Here is a 27,097-nt window from a genome sequence, read left to right on the forward strand (position 1 = left end):
AAACTAAAGAATTCTCAAGTGCATATGAGGCATTCTCAAAAATAGACCACATGATAGGACACAAACTAAATCTTCAGAGGTTCAAGAAAATTGAAATCGTATCAAGCATCTTATTAGATCACAATGGCATGAAACTAGAAATCAATTTCAACAAGAACATGCAAAGACATTTGAACATATGGAGGCAAAATAACATGTTATTAAACAATAAAAGGGTTACAGAGGAGACCAAGGAAGAAATTAAAAACTTCCTGGAAAACAATGAAAATAAAACACAAAACAACACAAAATCTATGGAATGCAGCGAAAGCAGTTCTGAGAGGGAAGTTCATAGCACTACAGGCCTACCTCAAGAAACAAACAAAAAAATTCTAATAGAATATATAACCTCACCACTTAAAGAACTAGAAAGCAAACAAAATGAAAACCCCAGAGCAAGTAGAAGGAAGGAAATAGTAAAGATCAGAGTAGAAATAAATGACATAGAGACAAAAAAAAAACAAAAAGAAAACAATTCAAAGGATCAATGAAACACTGAGCTGGTTTTTCAAAAAGATAAACAAGATTGATGGACCATTAGCTATACTCACCAAGAAACAAAGAGGGAGAACCCAAATACACAAAATCAGAAATGAAAGGAAGAAGTAACAACTGACACCACAGAAATACAAAAGATCGTTAACAACTACTGTGAAAAATTATATGGTAACAAATTCAACAATCTAAGCAAAATGGACAAATTTATAGAAACCCATAGTCTCCAAAAACTGAACCTGGAAGAGATAGAAAACTTGAACAAACCAATAACAACTAAGGAAACTGAAGAAGTAATCAAGACTCTCCCAGCAAACAAAAGCCCAGGCCCGGACATCTTTACCAGGGAGTTTTACCGAACATTCAAAAAAGAACTATTACTCATTCTCCTCAAACTATTTTTAAAAAATCAAGAAGAAAGCCTTCCAAACTCGTTTTATGAGGCCAGCATAATTCTAATTCCAAAACAAGAAAAAGACACTACAAAGAAAGGCCAATATCCCTGATGAACATAGACACCAAAATCCTAGACAAAATACTAGCAAATCAAATCCAGCAATACATCAAAAAAATTATTCACCATGACCAAGTGGGATTTATCCCAGGGACACAAGGCTGGTACAATATTCACAAATCAGTAAATGTGATATACCACATAAATAAAATGAAAAATAAAAAATACATGATCGTATCAATAGATTTGACAAAATCCAGCATCTATGTCTGATAAAAATGCTCAGCAGTGTGGGAATAGAGGGATCATATCATGACATAATAAAGACCATATATAAAAAACCTACAGCCAATATCATATTCAATATGCAGAAACTAAAAGCATTTCTCTTAAGAACAAGAACAAGACAGAGATGCCCACTTTCGCCACTCTTATTTAACATAGTACCGGAAGTCTTAGCCACAGCAATCAGATATGAAGTAAAAATAATCAGGATACAAATTGGAAAGGAGGAAGTGAAACTGTCATTATTTGCAGATGAATGATACTCTATGTAGAAAACCCCACAGACTCCATCAAAAATTTACCAGAATTAATAAATGAATTTGGCAAAGTAGCAGGATACAAAATTAAGTTGAGAAATCGATGGCATTTTTATGCACCAATGATGAACTCATGGATAGACCAACTAAAAAAACAATCCCATTTATTATCATGGCAAAAAAAAATTAAGATACCTAGCAATAAACTTAACCAAAGAAATAAAGGAACTATTCATAGAAAACTGCAGGTCATTGAAAAAAGAAATAGAGGAAGATATAAAAAAGTAAAGCACATACCTTGTTCATGAGTTAGAAGAATCAACATCATTAAAATATCATATTACCCTGGCCATTTTACCCTGGCCAGTTTGGCTCAGCAGTTAGAGTGTCGGCCTTTGATCCTGGCCAGTTTGGCTCAGCGGTTAGAGTGTCGGCCTGTGATCTTGAGACACCAGGGTTCGGTTCCAGCTAAGGGCACATACCTCGGTTGCAGTTTTTCTTCAGCTCTTGTTGGGTCGTGCGGGTGACAACCACTCAATGTGTCCCTTTCACATTGATGTTTCTCTTTCTCTCTCTGTCTCTCTCTCTCCTACTCTATCTAGACAAAATATGGAAAAATGTGCTTGGGTGAGGATAAAAAAATAAAAAATAAAAAATAAATAAAATGTCCATATTACCCAAAGCAATGTATAGATTCAATGCAATCCCCATCAAAATACCAATGACATATTTCACAGAACTAGAACAAACACTTCAAAAGTTTATATGAAACCTAAAGACCTCCAATAGCCACAACAATTTTAAAAAAGAAGGATAAAGTAGGTGGAAACACAATACCAGATATCAGGTTATACTCCAAAGCGACTGTAATCAAAACAGCCTGGTACTGGCACAAGAATAGGCATATAGACCAGTGGAAGAGAACAGAGAACCCAGAAATGGACCCCGAGACATTATGCTCAATTAATATTTGACAAAATGGGCAAGAACATACAGCGGAGTAAAGACAGCCTTTTAAATAAATGGTGTTGGGAAAATTGGACACCTACATGCAAAAAAAAAAAATGAAACTAGACCATCAACTTACACCACACACAAAAATAAACTCAAAATGGATAAAAGACTGAAATCTCACCCTTGAATCCATAAAAATTCTAGAAATGTAGGCAAAAAATTTCAGACATCACATGCAGCAGAATTTTTACTGACACATCACTTAAGGCAATAGAAACAAAAGATAAAATGAACACATCAAACTCAAAAGCTTCTGCACATTAAAAGATACAACCATCAAAATGTAAAGGCAGCCCACTGTATGGGAGAGCATCATTGCCAATGATACATCAGATAAGGGGTTAATTTCCAAAATATATAGAGTACTCATACAACACAACATAAGGAAGAAAAAGAACCCGGTTAAAAAGTGGGCAGAGGAGCTGAATAGACACCTCTTCAAACAGGACATACAAATGACCAAGAGACATATGAAGAAATGTTCAACATCACTAATCATAAAAGAGATGCAAACTGAAACAACTATGAGGTTTCACTTCACACCTGTCAGAGTGGCTGCCATCAACAAATCATCAAACACAAGTGTTGGCGAGGGTGTGGAGAAAAAGGGACACTAGTACACTGCTGGTGGGAATGCAGACTGGTGCTGCGACTATGGAAAACAATATTGTGTTACCTCAAAAAATTAACAGTTGAACTTTCATTTGACCCAGTGATCCTACTTCAAGGAATATACCCTAAGAAGGCTGAACCACCAATCATAAAGAATATATCTACCCCCATGTTTATAGCCACACTATTTACAATAGCTAAGATCTGGAAACAGCCCAAGTGTCCATCAATAGACAAATGGATAAAAAAGCAATGGTACATATACAAAATGGAATACTATGCAGCGGTAAGAAAGAAAGATCTCTTATCCATTGAGACGACATGGAGGGACCTGGAAAGTATTATTTTAAGGGAAACAAGCCAAGCAGAGAAAAACAAATACCACATGACCTCACTTATTTGTGGATTATAATGAACATAACAGACTGAGGAATAGGGTAGACCTAGAGATGTGGAAGTAGGGTACAGACTGACAACCCTGAGAAAAGGGGGTCGTGTGGGGAGGGAAGAGATAAACCACAGAACTTATACGCATGTACATATAACCCATGAACGTGGACAACAAAGCTGGAGACAGGGTGGGGTGGGCGTGGGGAGGAGGGTTTCAATGGGGTAAAAAAAGGAGAAACATCTGTAACAAAAATAAAATTAAAAAAAAACCTTGCAACTTATCCCATTTCCGTATTGTTGGAACTTATGTTGTTTTAAATGTTTGCTATTAGAAATAACATTACAATAAAAATCTTTGTTCATAAAAAAAGAAGAAGAAGAGGGATTTTAAAAAGGTCTCAGGGAAGAATGAATATTATATTGATATACATTACATTTCCAAGCTTTTTGGTCTCTACTGATTGGTTGGCAGTAGGGGATGGATCATTAGTTATTGCATCTAATCCTGGTGTCAGCTATGGTGTGCTTCATCTGGCTTTGCTGTTTTCCTGGACCTGGATCTGAAACAACTAAAGCCTTAATGTTGTTTCTAGCTGGACAAAAACTCTGTGTCTGTGGTTTATGGATGTACAGAACTTTATTGTGTTGAGGGCTTAACGCTTAAGGAAGTTGTTTTGCAAGGTGTTTCTGGAGCCATAACTCTGGCCTTGTAAATATTTCATTTGTAAAACAGGGACATTTTTAATACCACAAGAATTGGGTCACCACCAAATGTTGGCAAAATACTAAAAAGTCTATTTATCTATTTTTTGGAATGTTTCTTTCCATCTGGATACATTTTTTTCCTCTCAGGCTCTGTAATAGAGGAGGGGTTCTAAGGTGGCAGCTGTGAGCATACTTTAGAATCACAGAGGGATCTAGTTTACAAGTCATACATAGCTTAGGGTTGTCCCTGAAAGCCATAAAGTCTAGGATACATGGAACCTCTACCCAATTCCTTGGGAACAGCACAATAAATCTAGCAGTAAGATAGTATCAAAGTTAATAGTGACATTAATTGGGCAAACCCCTCCATTGCCCAGTTTATACTGGGGCCAGGCAATGTTGCAAAACAAGATTAGCCTCTTTTTCTAGACTCTAGAATCTAGAGTGACTCAGGGTTAAATTTCTCCCAGTTGAGAAGTATTCACCCCAAGAGGCATATCTCCAGGTACAGTAGACTAGTTTTCCATCTATGAAGAAACTAATATGTAACAAGTCAAGAGTTAGAGGAGTCCCTGCAAGTGTCTGGGATTTTTGGGGCCATCCTGAGTTATACTAGGGCAGGTACCCTGTCACCTGGAAGCTACCCAGGGAGTGGAGAGTCACAGTGTTAGCTAGGCACTATGACCATGGACTTATTCCCTCAGTCATGGACTCTACTCTACTACATGAAGAATAAATATGCCTGTTTCCTAAAGCAAGGCATCCCTGCTTATGACCTCTGGCCTAGTTCATGGGCCTTAGGGAGTACACAGAAAAGGTATTTTAAAAGACAGGAGACCTGGAAGGGATCAAAGAAGACTCCAGAGACCTATGTATGTATAGTAGCAGATCTGGCCAGACAGAAACAAAACCCCAGGGCCTTGGAGCAAAGTCTGTCAACCTTCTGTAAGAAGATAATAAGTTGCCAAGCACCCCTGTGTATGAGAGCACACAGAAGTCACAGGAAAAATTAAAGAACACCAGTCAGTCTCAAGTTTAGTTTCCTCGTGTGGAAATTCTTTTAAAATCATTATTTTCCCAGTTGGTGACCCTAAAACAAGGAGGTCCAAAATTTCGAGAAAAACTCACCCAGTTTTGTCTGATGCAAAGTGAGGAATTGGTAGAGAACAATGGGCCCCTGCTGGTACCTAACATGGGTCTGGGTCTGCAAGGTGGTCCTGGGTGTGCCTCTTTGGAACCCTGCAGCACTACACAATAGGACATTCTGAGTCCTAGCACCACTATCTGTTTCAGTTGACAAGATGTAGAAAATGCTAAGATTGTCATGTCAATCAACTGCTCCATTTTAGTTATTACAAGTCAATGTTTAATTATAGAATTAATGCTTTTATTTCACATAACACATGTAATATTTCTGGTACATATATGACACAAAGCTAAAGCCATTATACCCGAAATATTTTGGATCAGGCTTAGAAGGTCATGATATTAAAAACAAACAAATACATAAACAATAAAAGCAGGTTTACTAAAAGTAAAAAAAATAAAAACAAAAATAATCACGTTTGTTGTTTTCAGTAGTTATTTAGTAAAATACCATAATACTTTATACTTCGTATTTATCTTGAAATAAAGTCAGAAGAAACCCAAGATATTATAAAACTTTTAAAAATTCAAAATCTCATCCTAGTATTTTATAAACATAAATGGAAAGATATGAGTGAATTTTAATAACTTCCTTTTAAAAATATATAAATCATAATACCTTTACTGTACTAGCTATGCTTTCAAGTATATAGGAAATAATATTCCCCAGTCTTTAATGTAACTATATATAAAGTGCAGTTATGCTTATTTCCTTTAGGGGGAAAATGTTTGAAGGGTATGTGTCATTTATTATGCCCAGAAATATTCTTTCATACAGTACTGCTAAAATATTTCAGTCTGGCACACTAAAACTTAGTATAACAGAGAGTACAATGTCATGAAGAGCCTCTAATTTTTGAAGTGTAGCAGAATATACCACTCCCATATAATATACTACTTTCAGAAAGGAATATTTTGAGTTGAAAGCAATAGAAAAGAAGTAGGAAAAAGAAAAGCTCTCTGCTCTCACCCATTTGCCTAAGACTAGGTCATACATTTCTAAAAGTACAACTCTCCCCCAACCCCCCACAAGAAGGACAGAAGTTAATCGGTGGAGACAACTCTAGACAGTTCTAACTCAACGACGTCACCACTGGAATCTACATAACAAATCTTGTTAAAAACTGTTTTCCTAATATTTGCCTTCTAACAATTTCCTGAACCTACAAGCTCAAAGTCCTTTTACTTTGTCTTTTCCCTCCTCTAAAAATGTATTTTTCTTATTGTAAGATGGCATATAAACCCAAGTTCTCAGCACCCATTTCTTTTTTTTTAATTAATTAATTTATTTCTGTTACAGATGTTTCTCCTTTTTCCCCCATTGATTCCTCCTTCCCCTTCCCTCCCCACCCTGTCCCCAGCTTTGTTGTCCATGTTCATTGTTCATGCATACATGCATATAAGTTCTGTGGTTTATCTCTCCCCACCACTCCCTCTTCTGGGGATTGTCAGTCTGTACCCCACTTCCACATCTCTGGGACTACCCCATTCTTCAGACTGTTATGTTCATTATATTCCACAAATAAGTGAGATCATATGATACTTGTCTTTCTCTGTTTGGCTTGTTTCGCTTAGGATAATACTTTCCAGGTCCCTCCATGTCGTTTCAAAGGATAAGAGATCTTTCTTTCTTACAGCTGCATTGTGTATATGCACCACAGCTTTTTTATCCATTCATCTACTGATGGACATTTGGGCTGTTTCCAGATCTTAGCTATTGTATATAGTGCTGCTATGAACATGGGGGTACATATATTCTTTCTGATTGTTGGTTCAGCACCCATTTCAATGACTCATCTGTGAGCCTCTCCTGCCTATGTACCATGCAAGTTACTAATCTTGTTTATCTGCCTTTTGTTAGTCTAATTTAGAAGACCTTAGCTGGAGAACCCAAAGAAATAGAGAACATATATTTTTTTTTCTTCTGTCTACAACACTTTAAGAGAGAGTTGTATATTTCATGTACCATAGAAAATAATATATATTATCAAATACAATCTCTCTTGAAACCACTCCCAGCCCAAACATGAAGAAAGGTTTTTATTTGTTTGATCAGCTATTTGGTTGTCTTACTTTTTGGAGAATAAATGAAAGAAAAGTAAATAAAGGCATCTATTTACTGAAGAGCTGAAAGAAGGGAAAAACCAGTGAGCACTGTCTGAAAGATGTTGGGAGTGTCAAGAGTCGGAATCTCCAGGGCAGCTGGTAGGTGTGAACAATAAAAAATTTAAGGAAAGGGATTTTAGATGTTACCCAGAATTTTGCATGAAGTCACTTTTAACCTTTTTCCCAAGTAATACAATAAAACATCATTTTAAATTTTATTTGTTATTAGCTTTTCAAAACCAATTAAGCATTACACCGAGATTGAAAACAGTGGCATTTTATTTATTCAGCTTGTTTCCTTTAAAATCTAAAACTATAAGTGAATATTTAAAACCAGTTTCATGTCCATCATAGTTCTACTTCTCCAAAGTAGTCCCCCTTTTACTATTTAGCATCTCTGTTTTCTGAACACAACTTTTTCCTGTCCTCTTTTCCAAAATTTTTATATCCCTTTTCTACTCTTTCTGAAAATGTTCTAAGATGACTAAAATTCTCTAATCTGCTCATAACTAGAAGTGATTTCCAAATATTTTTAACATTACTTATGCTCATTTTTTGTCTTGATATGGATACTCTGTACTAATAAGCTCTGATTATACATTCAGCATAATACAGCACAGAAAATCCAATTCTCTTGTAAGGTGCTAGGGGTCAATTAAAACCCTCATATTTTATACAAACTGCTGTCAAACAAAATGTCCTCTATCCATTTAATTGCATCTTTAATTTATATGAAAATATTTCACATTAATTTATGTTAAATAATTTAATATTCAAAATGATATTTTATTATTTAAAACATTTGGAAAATGAGCCATCAATTCCACTTGTGTCATCTGCCATTTCTATTATATTAAACACGTTTTATCTCTCATGATAAAATAAATTTTCCATTTCTTTAAATTACCCAGCTCAGTTAATGGTCCCACCACTGACACAATTTTCTAATTCCACACAATATTGTATAACCAAAACTTGGTTATACAGTCTATAACCAAACACATTCACTTCAAGTCATTTGAAGGAGGGGCTGAGTAGATTGAAATGTATAAAATATTACAGATGGGAAGATTTAATATGATAAATAATTGATTCTCCTTATACAAATGTGAGTATTTAATGCAGATTCTATTATAAATGGACCTTTTAAAAAATTTGGACCAAGTGAAATTTAAACTTCAAACAAAGAGCGATTACTGAAGATCATAGTTATGAAAACAATGGCAATTAAAAGACTTCCATATATCAATGCACACTCAAACTCCACAAATCTAATTTTAGTATAGCTCAGAGTCACAGAATAGAGAAGCCAGGTTAGATCACTATTTATAGGAAAACTAATATATGGCAAAGCAGTAGTTCAATTTAGTGGAGTAAACATATTTTTAAATAAAATATGTTGGCACAGCAGATTATAAACAATTATAACATTCTACATCATTTTACACTTTAAAAATATAAATGTCTTAAACATTTTCTCTACATACATTGACTATTACTTCAGGTTGTGCTATAATAATTGTTTCAACTGTCAAATATAATTTGCAGTATTCATGAGAAGTAAGAGAGCCTATCATAGTTACCCCCAATTTTACTTATTTACTTATTACTTTCTAAAAGACCAATCCTTCTTTCTCCTATCATTTTCTTTTTAGAGGATCTCCTTTAGCCATCCAGTCATTAAAATAAATTTGCTTAACTCCAAATTTTCTTGGTTTTCTTTCTCCAAGAATGTCTTTATTTGGCTTTTATTTCTAAAGAACATTTATTCTTCTAGAATTCATGGCTGGCAATTCTGGTCTTTCAGTGCTTGAGAAAAGTCATGCTGCTTCCTTCTGGCCTCCAAGATTTTGATAAGAAATTAATTGTCTTTCATATTGCTCTTTCTCTGTAAGTAATATTCAATTTTTGTCTGACTGCTTTAAATTTTTTAAATTATTTTTAGTTTTCAAAAATTTAATTATAATGTGTCTTAGGTTCCAACTTATTTGGAGTTTGCTAGTGTTTAGATCATTCAGCAAATTTGGAAAGTTGTTAGGCTGTTATTTTTTTTTTGGATGGTCTTTCATCTCTGCTCTCTGATCTCTGTGATCATGATGATTCAAATGTTAGATCTTTTGTTATTGTCCCACAGTTTCCTGAGAATTAGTTCTGCTTTTATTTATTACGTCTCTGTTATTCAGTCTGAGTAAATTTTACTGATCTATCCTCCAGTTCAAAGATTTTATCTTCTGTCATTTCTACTCTATTATTGAGTCTATTCAATGAGGTTTGTTATATTTTTTAGGTATTACCTTTCTCATTTCTTTATATTTATTAGTATTTTTATAACTTAATTTATTTCCTAAGATTTTCTTTTTTTTCTTTCCAGAATTATTCAGATCTAGTTATTTTAAAATTAGCATGATGGTTTCTCATTAAATCATGAGTCTTTGTGCACTACATGTCCTCATTTCATAGTAAGCCTTTTAAACATGTTCTTGTTATTCATTTCTAATTTTATTTCACTTTTCTCTGATATTATAAAATATATGATGTTTATTTTATATAATTTCTGAGTTTTGGGCATATAAATTACATATATTATTTCTTTGCACTTAAAAAATATATGGTGTCTAAATTAAGGATGAGAATTCCCTTATATACCTAAAGGGCAAACTTCTTGTGTTGTTTATTTCAACTACATCATTGCTAATGCTTAATCTACTCTACCTGTCAATCATCAAGAAATAAACATAAAATTTTTTATTATTTTTGTACTTATATTAATTCAATTTTATTTTTATATATTTATATAAAATATTTAACATTCATATAAAATATTATATTTTATTTTATATGGTGCACACATATTTCTAAAAGTTACATCTTTTGGGAAAATTGAAACTTTTAATATTTATTATTATACAGTAACATTTTTTTTTTTTTTTTTATCCTCACCCAAGGACATTTTCCCATTTTTTTGTTCAAGTAGAGTGGGAGGGAGAGAGAGACGAACAGAGAGAGAGAGAGAGAAACATTGATGTGAAAGGAACACATCAAGTGGCTGCCACCCGCACGACTGACCAGGGCCGGGGACAAACTGCAACCGAAGTACGCGCCCTTAGCGGGAACCGAACCCGGGTCTCTCAGGACCGCAGGCCGACGCTCTAACCGCTGAGCCAAACCGGCCAGGGCTACAATAACATTTTAACTTATTAGTTTAATATTTTCTTAAGGTATATTTTATCTCATGTTAGAATAGCTACATTATTGCAATATTTTTAATTATTATCTTATGTGCTTTTTGCTGTCATTCTAATTTTTAATCTTTTTAGATCCTTATGCTTTATAAATAGCACATATTGGGATTTATGTGTGTGTGTGTCTTCATGCGCATGCGTGCGCATAGTGGTGTACCAACTAGTTTTAACTAGTGATATGTTTTGTCATTACTATGCTAATTATTCTTTTGAATTACTTCCCCATTTTTTTTTTAGATTTTTAAAATTTTATATAACATATTTTAATAATTGTTATTTTCTTTGTAGGGAAAGACAAAGTTTTCTTTGGCCCTGTTCAGTTTCTGGCTGAGTCTGAAAACTAAAACTGACAAAGATTACCAGAAAAAAAAAGGATACACATTTATTTAATATCAATTTTATGTGACACAGGAAACTTCATAAAGAAATGAAAACTTGCTCTGGACAGTAGCTCAGTTGGTAAAAGTGTGGTCCCCATACACCATGGTTGTGGGTTCCTTGCCAGTCAGGGCACAAACAAGAATCAACCAATGAATGCATAAATAATTGGTACAACAAATCAATGTTTCTCTCTCTCTTCCTCTGTCTCTCTCTAAAATCAATAAACTCAAGGAAACATTTAGATCTGTGTATTTTTATGGTAAGTTTGATTAAGAGTGGACAGTCTTGGAAGAATATAATAGGTTAATGAATGTGAGATAATTACAATAAACTAGAAGAAATTTAGAAAGGCCTGTTAGAATTTTTCCTGGTGTCCCTTTGTATTGACAATAAAGATGCTCATTTACTCCAAGTATGGGGAGGACACCTTTCACATGAGGATATCATGACATGTTAAAAGGAAGAAACACCAAGGGGGAAAGAAGGGCTAGGGATAGAGGAGGTCACAGTGACTTTCTTGTTGCTGCCATTTTCTCTAAATTCATTAGCATAAAATAATCAATATACCAAGGTGCCATTTTGGGGGGGGCAATATGTACTGAATCCCACCTTCCATAATAAGAAAAAAAACTTGAGATTCACTTTTACATTTTTTGTGTTTTTTTCTCTTCAAGATTTTATTTACATTGATAATATCTTGCCTTTAAATTTGAGGTATTAATGGATATTCTCTCTCCCTCTCTCTTTCTATTTGTATCTTTATATCTATTTCTATCTCTTTTGTTCTAGTTGTTTTATAAGCAGTAAGAATTGTACTGACATACATGGTTACATACATACAAAATATCTCATATGAGATACATAAATTTGTCTCGCCTCTACTTTAAAAACTTAATCAAGTTCTACTTTCAAAACGTGTCCTTTGAGAGTTAATTCTTATGATACTTAGTATTCCTGAGAATATTTTGATCATTTTCTCATATCTGAATCACTGGATACCAAATTGTTAGCTTCAATACCAATTGTTTTCTTCAATACCAAAAGCATTACTGGTTTGACTACCACAATCAATATTATGATTGAAAAATCAGGTATCAATGTAATTTTGTTCCTCTATAAATATGTATACTTTGTATGTTTTATTCTGTGTACATTTTCATAGTTTTTAAACTTTTTAATAGTTGAATATCACTATAAAGTTTCTACCTGGATTTTTTTTAATGTTTTATATTGATTTTTTAGAGAGAGAGGAAGGAAAAGGGAGAGTGAGATACAGACATTGATGAGAGAGAAAAGCATCAACATTGATCAGCGACCTCCTGCATGCCCCCTACCTGGGATCAAGACCGCAACCTGGGCATGCGCCCTGACTGGGAATCAGACCAGCGACTGCCTGGTGCATAAGGCAATGCTCAACCTCTGAGTCACACCAGCTGGGCTGGATGTTTTCTTTCTTATGTTGTCATTTTTGTACTATGCAGAATCTTTCAACATACAAGTGTTCTTTTTTTTAGATAGATATCTAATAAAGGTTAGAGGGAAAAAAATAAAAGAAATATTTGAAAGTAAATAGAGACAGTTTCCCATAAATTAAAAAAATAATCACTAACATATTGAATCATAGTTGCTGTGTTTTCTCATATATATCTTTTATAAAGACCCCAAGTTGAGTCACAATTGAGTATTTCTCACTTTTATTCCCAATAGTTAAGCAGCTCTCATGTGAATTTGGATTGAACAATAAAGTTATTTAAGCCTTCATTCACTTGTGGGCAGATATTTGTGAATGTTTATTTATGTAGTTGACATTGCTTTAGAACTTGAAATCTGCTTAGTAGTAATACCCCAGCCCCTTATGTACATTTTTTATCCCATAGTTGTTCTGTTTATTCTTTAGAAATGAAGTTTTACCCATTATCATGGGCTCTCTTTTACTCTTTTCTCTTTCTCTCTTTTTAAAATATGTTTTCATTGATTTGTTAAAGACAGAGGAAGGGAGAGAGAGATAGAAAGATCTATGAGAGAAAATATCAACTGGGAACCTCCTGCATGCCCCCCACTGGGGTTTGGGCCCTCAACCTGGGCATATACCCTGACCGGGATCAAATTGGTGACATTACTCAACCACTGAGCCACACCACCGGCCTAATGTGACTTATTAGGTATTACAATCATTCTTTTTATTTTCTATTTTATTTATTTTATTTTATTTTTGTTGCAGATGTTTCTCTTTTTTTTACTCCATTGACAACCGCCTCCCTATCGCCCCTGCTCCATCCCCAGCTTTGTTGTCCCCATCCCCAGCTTTGTTGTCCATATCCATTGGTTATGTTGTACATGCATATAAGTTCTGTGGTTTATCTTTTCCCTCCCTCCACCACCCCCTCCTCTGAGGATTGTCAATCTGTACCCTACTTCCATGTCTCTAGGTCTACCCTATTTCTCAGACAGTTATGTTCATTATATTTCACAAATGAGTGAGATCAGGTATTTGTCTTTTTCTGCTTGGCTTGTTTCACTTAGGATAATACTTTTCAGGTCCCTCCATGTCGTCTCAAAGGATAAGAGATCTTTCTTTCTTACAGCTGCATAGTACCCCACTGTATATATGTACCACTGCTTTTTTATCCATTCGTCTACTGATGGACACTTGGGCTGTTTCCAGATCTTAGCTATTGTAAATAGTGCTGCTATGAACATGGGGGTACATATATTCTTCCTGATTGGTGTTTCAGGTTTCTTAGGGTATATTCCTAGAAGTGGGATCACTGGGTCAAATGGCAGTTCAATTTTTAACTTTTTGAGGTAACACCATATTGTTTTCCATAGTGGCTGTACCAGTCTGCATTCCCACCAGCAGTGTACTAGAGTCCCCTTTTCTTCACAACCTCGCCAAAACTTGTTTGATGATTTGTTGATGGTAGCCATTCAGACCGGTGTGAGGTGATACCACACTGTTGTTTTAATTTGCATCTCTCTGATGATTAGTGATGTTGAGCATTTCTTCATATGACTCTTGGCCAGTTGTATGTAATGTTTGGAGAGGTGTTTATTCAACTCCTCTGACCATTTGTTAATTGGGTTCTTTGTCTTCCTTTGTTGAGTTGTATGAGTACTCTATATATTTTGGAAATTAATCCCTTATCATTGGTAATTGTGCTCTCCCATACAGTGTGTTGCCTTTCCATTATGATGGTTGTTTCTTTTGCAGTACAGAAGCTTTTAAGTTTGATGTAGTCTCATGTGTTCATTTTCTCCTTTATTTCTGTTGCCTTGGTGATGTATCAGTGAAAATTCTGCTGCGTATGATGTCTGAAATTTTGTTGCCTACATTTTCTTCTAGAATTTTTATGGATTCAAGGGTCACATTTCAGTCTTTTATCCATTTTGAATTTATTTTTGTGTATGGTGTAAGTTGATGGTCTAGTTTCATTTTTTTTTTTTTTTTTTGCATGTAGCTGTCCAATATTCACAATACCATTTATTAAAGAGGCTGTCTCTACTTCATTGTATGCTCTTGCCTTCTTTGTTAAATATTAATTTAGCATAGTGTCTTGGGTCCATTTCTGGGTTCTCTATTCTGTTCCACTGATCTATATGCCTATTCTTGTGCCAGCACTAGGCTGTTTTGATTACAATCACTTTGAAGTATAACCTGATATCTTGTATTGTGATCCCACCTACTTTGTTTTTCTTTTTCAAGATTGCTGTGGCCATTTGGGGTGTTTTTGGTTTCATATGAACTTTTGAAGTATTTGTTCTAGTTCTCTAAAATATGTCGTTAGTATTTTGATGGGGATTGGATCGAATCTATAGATTGCTTTGGATAATATGGACATTTTAATGATGTTAATTCTTCCAATACATGAACAAAGTATGTGCTTCCACTTTTTTATATCTTCCTCTATTTCCTTTTTCAATGTCCTGTAGTTTTCTGCAAATAGAACCTTTACTTATTCGGTTAAGTTTATTCCTAGGTATCTTAATTTTCTTTGCTACAATGGTAACTGGGATTGTTTTTTCAGTTTCTCTTTCTGTCAGTTTATCATTGGTGTATAAGAATACTGTTGATTTCTTGATGTTAATTTTGTATCCTGCTATTTTGCAAAATTCATTTTAGGTCTAGTAGATTTTTGATGGAGTCTTTAGGGTTTTCTATGTGTAATATCATGTCATCCGCGAATAATGACAGTTTAACTGCCTTCTTTCCAATTGTATCCCATTTATTTTTTCTTCCTGTCTGATTCCTGTGGCTAAGACTCCCAGTACTATGTTAAATAAGAATGGTGAAAGTGGGCATCACTGTATTGTTCCTGTTCTTAAGGTAAATGCTTTTAGTTCCACCCCGTTAAGTATGAGGTTGGCTGTAGGTCTTTCATATATGGCCGTTATTATGTCAAGATATGATCCCTCTATTCCCACATTGCTGAGTGTTTTTATCAGCAATGGATGCTGGATTTTGTCAAAATTTTTCAGCATCTATTGATATAATTATGTAGTTTTTATTCTTCATTTTGTTTATGTGGTGTATCACATTTATTGATTTGTGCATATTGTACCAGCCTTGCATAGTTGGGATGAATTCCATTAGGTAATGGTGAATAATTTTTTTTGATGTATTGCTGGATCTGGTTTGCTATTATTTTGTTCAAGATTTTGGCGTCTATTTTCATCAGGGATACTGGCCTGTTGTTTTCTTTCTTTGTAATGTCTTTTTCAGGTTCTGGAATAAGAATTGTGCTGGCCTCAATAAACGAGTTTGGAAGTCTTTTTTCCTTTTGAATTTTTTGAAATAGTTTGAGGAGAATGGGTGTTAGTTCTTTTTTGAATGTTCAATAAAACTCTCTCGTGAAGCCATTCGGGCCTGAGCTTTTGTTTGCTGGAAGAGTCTTGATTACCTCTTCAATTTCCTTAGTTGTTATTGATCTGTTCAAGTTTTCTAACTCTTCTTGATCCAGATTTGGGAGACTATGTATTTCTACAAATTTGTCCATATTGCTTAGATTGTCGAATCCGTTGCCATATAATTGTTCATAGTAGTTGTTAACAATCTTTTGTATTTCTGTGGTATCAGTTGTTACTTCTCTTTCCTTTCTGATTTTGTGTATTTGGTTCTCTGTCTTTGTTTCTTGGTAAGTCTAGCTTATGGTCCATCAATCTTGTTTATCTTTTCGAAAAACAAGCTCTTTGTTTCATTGATCCTCTGAATTTTTTTTTTTTTTTTGCCTCTCTGTCATTTATTTCTCTCTGATCTTTACTATTTCCTTCCTTCTACTTGCTCTGGGGTTTTCTTTTTGTTTGCTTTATAATTCTTTAAGTGGTGAGGTTAGACAGTCGATTACAGATTTTTCTTGTTTCTTGATGTAGGCCTGTAGTGCTATGAACTTCCCTTTCAGAAATGCTTTTGTTGCATCTTATAGATTTTGTGTTGTTGTGTGTTCATGTTTATTGGTTTCCAGTAAGTTTTTATTATCTTCCTTGATCTCCTGTGTAACCTATTCATTGTTTAACAACATGCTATTTAGCCTCCATGTGTTCAAATGTCTTTGCATATTCTTGTTGAAATTGATTTCTAGTTTCATGCCATTGTGATCTGAGAAGATGCTAGATATGATTATAATCTTCTTAAACTTGTATAGATTTAGTTTGTGTTCTATCATGTGGTCTATCTTTGAGAATGTCCGATGTGCACTTGAGAAGCATGTGAATTCCATACTTTTGGGGTGTAATTCTCTGTAGATATCTATTAAATCCATTTGGTCTAGTGCTTCATGTAGAGTCTCTGTTTTTTTGCTAAATTTTTGTCTAGAGGATCTATCCAGTGCTGTCAACGGGGTGTTGAAATTCCCTGCTATGATTGTACTGTTGTCAATTTCTCCTTTAAAGTCCTCCACAAGATTTTCAGCATATTTTGGTGCTCCTATATTGGGTCCATATATGTTTACAAAGGTTATATCTTCTTGTTGGATAAATCTTTTCAATATTATGTAGTGGCCTCCTTTGTCTCTAGTTATGGCCTTCATTTTGAAGTCTACTTTATCAATATGAGTATTGCTACCACAGCTTTTTTTCCCTTTCCGTTTGCTTGGAAGATTTTTTTCCATCCCTTCACTTTCAACCTATGTGAGTCTTTTGTTGTGAGGTGGATCTTTTGTAAACAACATATAGATGAGTCATGCTTTCTTATCCAATCAGCTACTTTGTGTCTTTTAATTGGAGCATTCAGTCCATTTACAAGTAAGGTGATTATTGATATGTACTTATTTATTGCCATTTTTGTTTAGTTTGGTTATATATTTTTTCCTATTTCTTCTACTAATTACAGTGTTCCTTTTAACATATCTTGTAGTGGTGGTTTGGTGCTAATGTATTCTCTTAGCCTTGTTTTTTCTGGGAATCTCTTTATTTGACCCTCCATTTTGAATGACAGCCTTGCTGGGTAGAGTAGTCTTGGATTAAGATCCTTAATTACATCATGCCATTTCCTTCTGGCCAGTAGTGTTTCTGTAGAGAAGTCAGCTGACAGCCTTATGGGGGTTTCTTTGTAGGTAACCTGTTGCTTATCACTTGCTGCTTTAGGATTCTCTCTTTGTCTTTAATTTTTGGCATTTTAATTACTATGGGTGTTGGTGTGGCCTGTTTGGGTTCTTTTTACTTGTGTCTCTCTGTGCTTCTTGAATTTGAATGCCTTCTTCCTTCACCAAATTAGGGACATTTTCTCTCACTATTTCTTGCAATATATTCTCTAACCCTTGGTCATTTTCTTCTTTTTCGAGGACTTCTATGATGAGAATATTATTACATTTCCGGTTGTCATATAATTGTCTTAGCTGTCTTCTTGTTTTTTAATCGTTTTTTCCTTTTGGTTTTCTGATTGGTTGATTTTTTTCTACCCTGTCTTCTAATTCACTGATCCAGTCCTCAGCTTCCTCTACTCTGCTGTTTTGACCTTCCAACATGTTTTTTATTTCTGATATGTCATTCTTCGTTTTTTCTTGGTGGTTTTCAATTTCCAATTGGTTGATTTTCAACATCTCTATATCCTTACTCATGCTGTTGAGCTTCCCCAAAATCATGGCTCTAATTCTAGGTCTGTTACCTTGCTTAACTGCTCCACATTTATCTCATATTTGTAGAGGTCTTTTGTTTTTTCATTTGGCTTTTTATTTCTGTGTTTCACCATTTTGGCTATCACAGTGGGCTTTGGAGCCTGCCAAAATTTCCCTGTGGGTGTTGGTGTTCTGCTGTTTGTGGCTTCCTCTCCTGGGTTTGGAGGAGGCAGGGAGATCCCACATTAAACACCACTGTAAAGTCCCACCTTACTGGCTAGAGTTACTAGCCCAGGAATGGTACAGCTATCCTCCAGATTTTTGCCTGGAGGCTGTAAGTAGCAGTTACTTCAAGAGCCTTGGGTTCTCAGTTGAATGATACACTCCTCAGGTGCCCAGTGTTAGGAAATTTCCCGAGGGTGGGGCAGATGCTGGTTGTTTTGAGCCTCAATTTGCATTTCAATGACCCACCTGGGTGGCATTGAATCTCAGATGGAGGGGCCACTGCCTCTCCCCAGAGCCCTGGGAAGGATTAAGATGGCCACCATCATGCATGTCTGCAACTCAGCAAAAGCTCTGAGCTCCCTCCAAATCCCGAGTGTCCCCATACAGTTCCAGTTCATTCTGCCTTCCCTCTCCCAGAGCCCATGGTGAGTGGCTGTGGCTATTTTAGTGTCTTTCCAGGGTCTGCACTGTGGAGCCGCTTGGGAGTTTATCCCGAGGGCACTGCTCCCAGTTAAGGCCACTGTTGTCTCTTGGCTCCCAGCCCCCCTCTCGCACCTCTACAGTTTTATCAGGATTGAGTCAATGTCTCTGGTTATATGATTCTTTCAAGCTCCTTTTCTGTTGCTTTTTTCCATCAATTTGTCTCTATTTTCATTGTAATTTTGGTTGGTCCTGGGAGATGGTCTGTGTAGCTTCCTTCACTCCACTGCCATTTTAGAATAATCTTTCTCATTTTTATCTTCTGTTGTTTTAATGTAATTTTTCTGACTGTTATTTTCCTTTACTTTTAACTGGGCTGTCTCTTTCCTTTGTCTCTATCCACCTCAGTTTTATTCTGCTTCCAGAAATTCTCTTCAGTGTGGAGCCCTCTCCGACTGTTGGATTGGGAGAAGTCCTTTGAGCTTAAATTGTCCCTCTAGCTTGCTTCACATACCTGTTGGCTCTTTGGGAGTTCTGTTCTCAGGTCCAACAGACACCTTCCTTACAATCATTCTTTAAGTGTTAAAACCAGTTTTTTCAAAACTCATAAAAGAACTAACATGCAAAATCTTGAGGTGGGCAATGGGAAATAATTCTTCAGAGCATTTTACATCATATACAACTATCTCTGGACACAGAAACTAAGAATTCAAATGGATATCAAGTCCATGATGATTTTGAAAAATGTGCTTGATGCACACTTTTCAGAATAAAAAGTCAAAGATCTTACTTATGTAAATTTTACACTCCTGGTTAACAATTTTTGACAATTTTATATAAGCTTTTTTTTTTTTTTTTTTTCAGGCAATGAAAATGAAGGAAAACTAACTATTTGAGATATCTCCTAGGAAAGTTATTATTTTTAAATTTCTTTTCTTTATTAATTTTTAGAGCGAGAGAAAGGAAGAGGGAGAGAGAGATAGGAACATCTATTGGCTGCCCCTTGTTTGCCACCCTCTGGGGATTGGGCCCACAATTTGGGCATGTGCTCTGACTGGGAATTGAACCAGTGACATCTTGGTGCATAAGTTGATGCTCAATCAGTGAGCCACACCTGCTGGGCTAGGAAGATTATTATTAACAAAAATTATTTGATGTTTAAAATTATATTTTAAAGTTTTTGGTCAAAAGACTTAAATATTATAATATAAATTATATTTGGAAATCATGCCACTTAATTGACTAACTCATCTATAAAATGTTCCTTCCATGCAAAAGCAATCTTTTTTGTTACATTATATATTATGCATTTTCTATATACCAATTTTTCTTGGTGTTAATAAATCTCAAACAACATTTAAGAGAAATAAATTATACTAGCATTAGATCTAGAAGAAAATAGAAACTATAAAGTTTTAAACATCTTGTATTCCAATCTATTGTAAATGTTAAGGTCTCAGTAAATAATTATAATTAAAGATAGTAATATTTTGCGATTGTGTGAAGAAAATATTCTAGGGTAGTGAATTACTTATTAGTTATTTGAAATGAAAGACTTTAGAACAAAATGAGACATTTTAAGTAAAGTATTAATAAATATGCCATAAAAAAGTTGGCATGGGTTGATTCTTGAGAAGATGGTGGCAGGCAGGACCAGAGGGAGGGTGAGTGTGTGAGAAAGTGAGCTGTGTGTGAGAGAGTGTGAGTAGATGTGAAGGTAGATGACCAAATTTTTGCACTGCACAGAAACGGAGCAGAAGGCTCCTGTGCTATGGATGGGAGCAGACAGCTACCTCGATAAGTGGCTCTTCAGGGCACTTCTCCCAGCACTGCAGGGAGGTCCCCCCATTTTGGATGATCCCGGGTCATCCCTGAAAGGAGGCAGTGGGAGCAGTTAGGGACTACAACCTGAGCCCACCAACAGAGCTGGCACCATTGGACCAGTAAAAACTATGTGTCAACACAGACCTGTGCACAATTGTGGAGCTCTCAAGGTGCCAGTCATGGAAGCCATGGTCAGCCTAGAGCCCAGCACCATCCCCCACAGTAGCAGCCCAATCAGAGTCCAAACATATCCCAAACAACAGAGGTTAAGGAGCGCACATCCATCTCCAGGCAACAGAAGCACACACCAGCAGTTGAGACATATTCCCAAAAGCTACAGCAAAAGTTGGGCAGGAGTTGGGCCCCTTGGGGCAGAAGCACTCCCCAGCCACCAGCTGTGGGACCTGGGGCAGTCCAGCATCGCACAAGAGAAGTGGAAAGCTGGAGCCCGAGAAAGACTGGTGTGATCCAGCTTCTCGCTGCAGTAACTGCAGGGTGCAGAGGCAATAGAGAGGCCTGCATGACCCAGCAGGAATTGTGCAATCCAGTTACCCATGGGACCTGTGGGGTGCTGAAGCACCAGAGAGGCCTGTGTGACCCAGCAGGGACTGTGCCATCCAGTTACATGTGGGACCTGTGGGGTGCTGAAGCACCAGAGAGACCTGTGCGACCCAGAAGCCCATACCATAGGCATAGAGCTGGGTCCCCAAAGGGACTGTGAAATCCAGTTACCCATGGGACCTGCAGGGTGATGAGGCACCAGAGAGGCCTGTGTGACCCAGCTCTGCAAAAGATAGGCATAGAGGATGTGAAAATTGAGCCGGAGTGAATAGAAGCTACACAGAAAATCACCCAGTACCAAATGAAAATCATAACTAAAATAAAGACAAATCTTTAGTAAAAAGCAACAGAAAAGCATCAGGACAGGATCATATAACCAAGGACACTGGTAGGATCTGCAAAGGCACAAGAGTGTGACGGGCTGGGAGCCAACAGACAGCAGCTGTCTTAGATGTGAGAAGAACACTTGGGGAATAAAGACAAAGCTTGCTCCAAAGTGCAAAGAGCCCGTACAGAGCACTAAAATAGGCACAGCCCCTCACCTGAGGGCTATGGCAGAGGAAAGGTAGACTGGACTGGTACTCTGTGGGGACAATCTAGATTTGAAGGGCACTCAGAGATTTTGCTGAGTTGTGGTCACAAAGGATGGTGGCCAGTGTGCTCCTTCCCAGAGCTGTGGGGAAAAGCAACAGCCCAACCCTCAAAAATTCAGCCTTTCCAAGGTGAGGCAAAGAAATGCAAATTGAGGCTCATTAACAACCAGCATCTATCCAACCCTCAAGAAATCCTCTTACGCAGATCACCAGGGCTACATTCCAAGGCACTAAGCAACTGAGACTACTAGCCTCTAGAAAAAAGCTAGAGAATAACTGAACCTTTTCTGGGCTTGGAAATCTACCCAGGAAAGTAACACTTGTCAGTGGTGTTTAATGTAAGTCCGCCCAGGCCCATCCAAACCCAATAGAGAGAGCCACAAACAACAGAACACAAACACCCACAGGGAAAATTTGGAAGGCTCAAAAACCCACTGAGATAGCCAAAATGGTGCAACAAATAAGCAAATCCAAAATGAAAGAACAAGAGAACTCTATCAAAGATGAGATAAATGTACTGTAGTTAATCAAATTATCAGAGATAGAGTTCAGAACCATGATCTTAATGAAGCTCAATAGCATGATTAAGAACATCAGCACCATGAGTAAAGATATAGAAATATTGAAAACCAACCAAGTGGAAATGAAGAATGACATAGCAGAAATAAAGAGCACATTGGAAGACTAACCAGCAGAGTAGAGGAAGATGAGGACCGAATCAGTGAATTAGAAGACAGAATAGAAAAAATTAACCAATCAGAAAACCGAAAGGAAAATAAAATTAAAAAACAGGAAGATAGCTTAAGAGAACTGTGAGTCAACTGGAAACATAATAATATTCACACCATAGGACTCCCCAAAAAGAAAGAAAATGGGCAAGGGTTAGAGAATATATTTGAAGAAATTGTGACAGAAAACTTTCCTAACTTGGTAAAGGAAGTAGGCATTCAAGTTCAAGTAGCACAGAGAGTCCCAAGTAGAAGAACTCAAACAGGCCCACACCAAGACACATAGTAATTAAAATGCCAAAAATTAAAGACAAAGAGAGAATCCTAAAGGCAGTAAGAAATAAGCAACAGGTTACCTACAAAGAAACCCCATAAGGCACTCAGCTGACTTCTCAACAGAAACACTACAGGCCAGAAGAATGTGGCATGAAGTAATCAAAGTCATGAAAAACAAGGATCTGAATCCAAGACTACTCTATTCAGCAAGGCAATCATTCAAAATAGAAGGTCAAGTAAAGAGCTTCCCAGACAAGGAAAGATTAAGGGAATATATTAACCACAAAGCAGCACTGCAAGATATGCTAAAAAGACTGCTATAATTAGTAGAAAAAATAGGAAGAAAAACAGAATCACACTAAATAAAAATGGCAATGAATAAGTACATATCAATTATCACCTTAAATGTGAATGGTTTGAATACTCCAATAAAAAGACACAGAGTATGTGACTGGATAAGAAAGCGTGACTCACATGTATGTTGTTTACGAGAGACCCACCTCACAACAAAAGACATAGGTTGAAAGTGAAGGGATGGAAAAAAATATTTCAAGCAAATGGAAAGGAAAAAAAAGCTGGGGTAGCAATACTCATATCTGATAAAGTAGATTTCAAAATGAAGGCCATAACTAGAGACAAAGAAGGCCACTACATAATACTGAGAGGATCTATCCAACAGGAAGATATAACCTTGGTAAACATATATGCACCCAATATAGGAACACCAACATATATTAAAATGTTTTTGGAGGACTTCAAAGGAAAAATAAACAGCAATACAATCATAGCAGGAGACTTCAGCACCTGATTGACATCACTGGATAGATCATCTAGACAGAAAATTAACAAGAAAACACAGACTGTAAATAAAGTACTAGATCAAATGTATTTCATAGATATCGACAGATAATTACACCCCAAAAATATAGAATTCACATGCTTCTCAAGTTCACATGGGACATTCTCAAAGATAGACCACATGTTAGGGCACAAACTAAGTCTCTACAAGTTCAAGAAGATTGAAATCATATCAAGCATCTTCTCAGATCACAATGGCATGAAACTAGAAATCAATTGCAACAAGAACATGCAAAGACATTTGAACACATGGAGGCTAAATAGCATGTTATTGAACAATGAATGGGTTACCATGGAGATCAAGAAAATATCAAAAATTTCCTAGAAATCCATGAAAATGAACTCACAACAAAACAAAATCTATGGAATGCAGTGAACGAAGTTCTGAGAGGAAAGCTCATAGCACTACAGGCCTACCTCAAGAAACAAGAAAAATTTCTAATAGTCTATCTAACCTCACAACTTAAAGAACTAGAAAGCAAACAGAAAGAAAACCACAGAGCAAGTAGAAGGAAGGAAATAATAAAGATCAGAGCAGAAATATATGACAAGGACACCAAAAATCATTTCAAAGGATTAATGAAACAAAGACCTGGTATTTCGAAAAGATAAACAAGATTAATGGACCATTATCTAGACTCACCAAGCAACAAAGCCGGAGAACCAAAATACACAAACTTAGAAATGAAAAAGGACAAATAATAACTGACATCACAGAAATACAAAAGATTGTTAATAAATATTATGAACAATTGTACAACAATTTTGACAATCTAAGTAAAATGGACAAATTTCTAGAAACACATAATTCTCAAAACTGAATGGTAAGATATAGAAAACTGTAACAGAACAATAAGAACAAAAGAAATTGAAGATGTAATCAAGGCTCTCCCAGGAAACAAAAGCCCAGACCCAAACATCTTCATGGGAGAATTTTACCAAACATTTAAAGAACTAATACCCATTCTCCTCAAAGTATTTCAAAAAATTCAAGACGAAGGAAGGCTTCCAAACTCGTTTTATGAGGCCAGCATAATTCTAATACCAAAACCAGAAAAAGACACTACAACGAAAGAAAACTACAGGTCAATATCCCTGATGAACATATATACCAAAATCCTGAACAAAATACTAGCAAATTGAATCCAGCAATACAACAAAAACATTATTCACCATGACCAAGTGGGATTCATTCCAGGGATGAAAAGCTGGTACAATATTCACAAATCAATCAATATGATACACTACATAAACAAAATAAAAGATAAAAATCATATGATCATATCAATAACGCTGAAAAAGCATTCGACAAAATCCAGCATCCCTTTCTGATAAAAAATGCTCAGCAATGTGGGAATAGAGGGATCATATCTTGACATAATAAAGACCATATATGATAGACCTACAGCCAACAACATACTCAATGGGCAAAAATTAAAAGCATTTTCCTTATGAACAGGAAAAAGACAACTTTCACCCACTTTCACTATTCTTATTTAACCTAGTACTGGAAGTCTTAGCCACAGCAATCAGACAGGAAGAAAAAATAAAAGGGATCCACATTAGCAAGAAGAAAGTAAAAATGTCATTATTTGCAGATGACATGATACTATATGTAAAAACCCTTAAAGACTCCATCAAAAATCTACTAGACTTAAATAAATTTTGCAAAGTAGTAGGATACAAAATTAACATCAAGAAATTGATGGCATTTCATACAATGATGAACTTACAGAAAGAGAACCTAAAAAACAATTCCATTTACCATTGCAGCAATTAATTAAGATACCTAGGAATAAACTTAACCAATAAAATAAAGGACCTATTCGCAAACAACTACAGGTCATTGAATAAAAGAAATAGAGGAAGATATAAGTAAGTGGAAGCACATAACTTGTTTATGGATTGGAAGAATTAACATCATTAAAATATCCATACTACCCAAACCAATCTATAGATTCAAAGCAATCCCCATCAAAATACCAATGACATACTTCACAGAACTATAAGAAATACTTCAAAAGTTCATATGGAACCAAAAATGATCCCAAATAGCCACACTAATCTTGCAATAGAAGAACAAAGTTGGAGGGATCACACTACCAGATTTCAGGTTATACTGCAAAGTAACTGTAATCAAAACAGCCTGATACTAGCACATGAAAAGGCAGACAGATCAATGGAACAGAATAGAAAACCCAGAAATGGACCCAGGACAATATCCTCAATTAATATTTGACAAAGGTGGCAAGAGCATACAGTGGAGTAAAGACAGCCTCTTTAATAAGTGGTGTTGGGTAAATTGGACAGCTATAATTAAAAAAATAAAACTAGACTATCAACTTACACCATACACAAAAATAAACTCAAAATGGATAAAAGACTTAAAAGTGACTCAGGAATCCATAAAAATCCTAGAAGAAAATGTAGGCAACAAATTTTCAGACATCATATACAGCAGAATTTTTACTGATACATCACCTAAGGCAATAGAAACAAAGGAGAAAATGAACACATGGCACTGCATCAAACTCAAAAGCTTCTTCACAGCAAAAGATACAATCATCAAAATGGAAAGGCAACCCACTGTATGGCAGAGCATCATCGCCAATGATACATCAGATAAGGGGTTAATTTGCAATATATATAGATTGCTCATATAACTCAACAAATGAAAACAAAGAACCCAATTAAAAAATGGGCAGAGGAACTAAATAGACACTTCCAAACAGGACATAGAAATGGCTAAGAGACATATGAAGAATTGCTCAACATCACTAATCATCAGAGAGATGCAAATTAAAATAACTATGAGGTATCACCTCACTCCCGTCAGAAAGGCTACCATCAACAAATCTCAAACAACAAGTGCTGGCAAGGGTGTTGAGAAAAGGAGACTCTAGTACACTGCTGATGGGACTGAAGAGTTGTGCAGCCACTGTGGAAAACAATATGGTGTTACCTCAAAAAATTAACAATTGAACTTCCATTTGACCCAGTGATCCCACTTCTAGGAACATATCCTAAGAAGCCTGAAACACCAATCAGAAAGAATATATGTACTCCCATGGTCATAGCAGCACTCTTTACAATAGCTAAGATCTGGAAACAACCCAAATGTCCATTGGTAGATGGATGGATAAAAAAGTTGTAGTACATATACACAATGGTGTATTATGTGGCTGGAAGTAAGAAAGAATTTTATCCTTTGAGTTGACATGAGGGACCTTCAAAGCATTATCCTAAGCGAAATAATCCAAGCAGCGAAAGACAAGTAGCATATGATCTCACTTATTTGTGGAATATAATGAACATAACAGTCTGAGGAATGGGGTAGTTCCAGAGACATGGAAGTGGGGTATAGACTGACAATTCCCAGAAGAGTGGGTTGTGGCGGAGACCATCCACAGAATTTATATGCATGTATGCATGAACAA

The sequence above is a fragment of the Molossus molossus genome, unplaced genomic scaffold (genome assembly GCF_014108415.1).
Source record: "Molossus molossus isolate mMolMol1 unplaced genomic scaffold, mMolMol1.p scaffold_m16_p_5, whole genome shotgun sequence".
In the NCBI taxonomy this organism is placed as follows: Eukaryota; Metazoa; Chordata; class Mammalia; order Chiroptera; family Molossidae; genus Molossus; species Molossus molossus.